The sequence below is a fragment of the Etheostoma spectabile genome, chromosome 14 (assembly GCF_008692095.1).
Source record: "Etheostoma spectabile isolate EspeVRDwgs_2016 chromosome 14, UIUC_Espe_1.0, whole genome shotgun sequence".
NCBI classification, from domain to species: domain Eukaryota; kingdom Metazoa; phylum Chordata; class Actinopteri; order Perciformes; family Percidae; genus Etheostoma; species Etheostoma spectabile.
In genome coordinates, this window is record NC_045746.1 from 17,651,543 (window position 1) to 17,656,164 (window position 4,622).

The window sequence follows — 4,622 nt, forward strand, 5'->3', positions numbered from 1 at the left end:
TAAACCTGAATGTCTAACTATCAGAGAGGAAGAAGGAAATGAAAGGCAGAGCTGCTGCCAGTAGTGGTATCAAGAGAGCACTAAAGATGTGAGACAGCAGCATGGGGAAAGCCTTAGATTTTGATTACAGCTAATGTAAGATACTATAAAGAAACTAATCACATGTTTCCAGTCTACCGCGGTCAGATTTGACTAAAGAAGTGAAAGAAGTGTTGAAAGCCTAGAAAAAATAATTTTGAAGAAACACTTCCCACAACTGAGACACAATATGATACACTTTGAAAATATTTGAAGTTTGTGAAAAGGAAAAAAAATGTAAGAATATAATTAGCTTGAATAGTTTCATATCCACAGGGAAGTACTTCAAGTATTTTGCGTGACCCTGACAGAACAAAGTAACCCAATTTCACCCACTCAGGTCTTTCTGGGGAAACACTTTATGCCAACCACAAGTAACCAAGATACTTTCCACCTCCTTAATGTCAGATAACAGTTAAAGGTTACAATTAGACCAAAACAAATCAGTTAAACAAGCATTTAACTCACTTTTTTTCTACTTTCAATATTCTTATTTGCCATCTTGCTGAGAGGGAAATGAGCAGATTGACACTACTTTTTATACTCGATATAAAGCTGAAGCTAGGAGACAGCTAGCTTATCTTAGCATAAAGACTGTAAACAGGGAAAATCCATCTATCAGCACCTCTAAAGCATTAGCACTTCATATGTTTGTTTAATCCATGCACAAGCCAAGTGTCTGATGGTTTTTTCCGACGAGACTGAAGGAATTTGGCTCCTGACCAAAAAATAGTTTGGGATGTAAAAATCTTGTAAAACCACATCTTGTAGTTTTACACTTTTTGTACAGATTAAACAAATAAAGTATAACGTGTTAATTGGTGATCTTTAGAGGTCCTGGTAGGCAGATTTTGTTACTTTTAGACTTAGAGACAGATCCAGGCTAGCGGTTTCCCCCTGTTTGCAGTCTTTATGCTAAGCTAAGCTAACTGTCTCCTGGCTCTGTAGCTTTGTATTTGGAGAGTGGGATCAATCTTCTCATTTAACTCTTGTAAAGAAGACAAATAAGTGCATTCCTGGTTGTAAACAAATCCACTAGTAAGTCCATTTGGAAAATAAAATAAAGGCAAAACGCCAGAATTATTACCTAAATTGTTTGTTTGTCAATAATCGTGTCAGTATGACATGGTCTGTCTTTGACCATCCATACTTACCATCTGGGTGCTTTCACTTTGAATGTTCCCTCCAAATAAAATGGTTTAGATTTTACTTGTTTATGACAAAGTTTTTACTTTGCAGCACTGAGAACAATTGATGGATCATTCATTTGGAGGTTCTCCCAATACACTGACTCCTGGGTCTCTTTGCTCTCTGCTCCAGGGGTTGGACTACTTCGATGGGCCCCAGGAACCACTGCTCACATGGACAGTAGAGGGTATTAAGTGCTGTGTGTACTAACCCATAAATCAGCTGAAGTATGAAGTACCAAGGGAACGCCATCCGGCTCCTTCTCCCCTCTCTGGCTCATGCGGGCTATTCTTATGCCTATTTTTCCAAGCAAATTCAGTGTGTTTTTTTTGTTTCCTGCCCTCTTTTCTTTTCCAGTGAAAGATCTAAATGTAGCAACAACACAGCTGATGTGATTCTTTCCCCTCTTCTTCCCGTAAATGTTTTCCACGCATTCAGAGTGCAAACAGGGAAACAAACCAAGGAGACTTTTATTTAATAGATCATTGATATGTTTTTCCAACTTTGAGGTGCTGTGTCATATTTGAGATATGAAGTTCAAGATGAAATACTTTGTTCCCATTTCAACATGAATTTGGTTTGGTGAGCTCAACAAAAACAACACGCACAACCAACTTGCATAGCAGTGACCACTAAAGACATAAATTAAGAAATAGTACATAATTAAAGCAAGCAATGTTATTGGGATGCTATCAGTGCCAGCAGCTATGATGCATACCATTTTATACCCACCATCAGTAAACCTACCCTTACAGTGTCTTACAGACAGGAATAATAGCAGCACTAACAGCATTTAGGATGAAGAGTTAAGGTCATGCACGAACAGATTAAGTGCTTTTGCAAAAACCTGGTTATTTTGGTTCTAAACCTGTTCAATCTTTAAAGGAAGGGAGGCTGTTTCTGCTTTCCGCAAGGGATGGTAACTCCTTGCTTATGATTTTTTTGTGTTTCCCTGGTGTTAGAGACGCAATCATATACTGTTCTCATACGTTTTTTGTTTTTTTTAAAAAGGAGTAGGATGCATACCAGTTTTGAAATGGCCTTTTTCACTTTCACTTCAACATTCCTAGAAGAAGCTGCAATCTCTTTTTGAAGAAACAACATTACGCCACTCAACCTTTAGGAAACGTATGACTCTCAACCAACAAAAGTTTCAATGTTTCCAAGTATTTCAATTTTTTCACTTTTTTGTTCTTTAGTTGGCCTTTTGACTTTATTTCTTAAAAGTAACTACCAACAAATTTAACAACTTTAGACCATCAGGAGAAAAGCATATATATTATATTGTAACTGATTTCCATGCCTGCTGATCAGAGTGATCACAGTCCACGGCTCTTCTTGCAACAGCACGGGGTCTTTTTTTTTTTTACTGACTTTTAGCGACGTTGGAGCTGGTGCTAGCTACTTTCAATGGAAAAGAGTTGGTAACACTGTGTGTTACAGTTACATGGTTACAGTAATTAAACAACTGACAAAGCTACTGTTGGCATGCTAAAATATGACCTGTTTAGACTGAAGTATAATATATAGAATATGATCAACATATCTTATTTTTTGTAAAATATAATATGTTCACAGTTTCCATCCCTTATTAATCAGCAATTTTATAAAGGTAAATACAGGTAAATCTGAAGTACATCAAGGCCAGACTATGACTGGCTGAATTGCTCTGTTTCTGTTGGCTTGAAAAAATATTTCTATTTTATCCGATCTAAACTGTGGCCCAGGCATGGATTGGCCATCGGGAATGGGCTGCAACATTGGACAAAATTATAATTATAAACCCAACACTTTTGTTTTTGCCCCCATTTTTCATGAGCTGAACTAAAAGATTTACAACTTTTTCTATGTGCACAAAAGGCTTATTTTTCTCAAATCTGTCTAAATCTGTGTCGGTGAGCACTTCTCCTTTGCCGAGATAATCCATCCACCTCACAGGTGTGACACATCAAGATGCTGATTAGAAAGCATGATCATTCCACAGGTGTACCTTAGGCTGGCCAAAATAAAAGGCCACTCTAAAACGTGCAGTTTTATCACACGGCACAATGCCGCAGATGTCAAATGTTTTGAGGGAGTGTGCGATTGGCATGCTGACTGCAGTAGTGTCCACCGGAGCTGTTGCCTGTGAATTGAATGTTAATTTTCTTTTTACCCCAGTCCGGCCCTGTGGCCTATGAATACTACCAATTATAGAACACATAGTTCTCTTTGTATGCCTACAAACAAAACAAAGCAACACCTACATTTACAGACAATTGCAGTTAGTGCCTTTAGCTAGGACATTTCAATTTCTGTCCTTTACTGATTGATTCAATAAATCATTAGTTTGAAACTAGCTAGTTAAGAACTAAGTAAGGATGTTACACACAGATTATTAACTATACAACCCTGCCCAGGTGGTAGCCATAGCGTGGTTTTTAAGCACTGCTGTACATATTTTTAGCCACAGTAATACAGAATGCAGCTCTCTTTGATATTTTTACTCCGCCCTGGAACAGAATTTTTGAATTTCTCCTCTCATAATAAAGCGTTTACTGTCATAGAAGCAGAGACCCAAATAATTTTCCCTTATTAGCGCAGCCTGGCTTTCCCAACAGCAGGGATTTTTCCCTCTGTGGTAACGTCACTGGAAATGTTAACATAACACCAGGCTTCTCCCCAAAAACGCTCCTTTTAGAATCCAGGATTTTAAGTCTGACCTCCCTCAACCCACATCCTAGTCTTAGCGATGCTGTGGAGATGTTGTCACATGTCCGGCTCAGTGTCGTACCCTGATCTGCTGGTTAATGTCTGCAGCTAAATGGAAACTCAGCTGTGCTGTACTGTAGTAAAATTAATTGGCACCAAGTTTGTGGCAATGACTCAATGCAGGGCCAGAATGATGGCTGTGCTATAAAGAGTGGTTCAAATAACGTTGGATTTTTTTTCACTCTGGACAATATGTGGGTCACATAGGAACAGTAAAAAAGGAGGAATTTGTTTTTCACGAGGGCTCATTTTGCAGGGCACTGAGAGCTGGATGGAGCCGATGGGTTGATCGCAACGCAGACATGTCATTTTCCTAAGTTCGTTTTCAGAGGAAAAGTGTTGCTGGCATTGGGAAAAGTGATTTTCTTACAAGTGATTAGTGTCAGCGTAAATCTTTCCACTTCTGCTTCACTGATTAAACGTTAAATTCACATACTGTACGATGGTTAAAGTCGGGCCTTAAAAGTGGCTTTAGGTTGAGTGGATTCCAGCTTAAACCAAGAAGATTTATGCAAACAAATTTCCATATGAAATAAAATGTCTAAATGTCAGCTTTCTCTATCACACACACACACACACACACACACACACACACACACACACAC

The 4,622-nt window shown here is 38.5% G+C and overlaps 1 long non-coding RNA gene across 1 annotated transcript in view; it reads right to left on the reverse strand.

The window, feature by feature from the left end:
• LOC116701598 (uncharacterized) overlaps positions 1–4,622 on the reverse strand; it is a 21,423-nt gene that overhangs the window by 16,321 nt on the left and 480 nt on the right. The gene's annotated exons all lie outside the window — the stretch shown is intronic.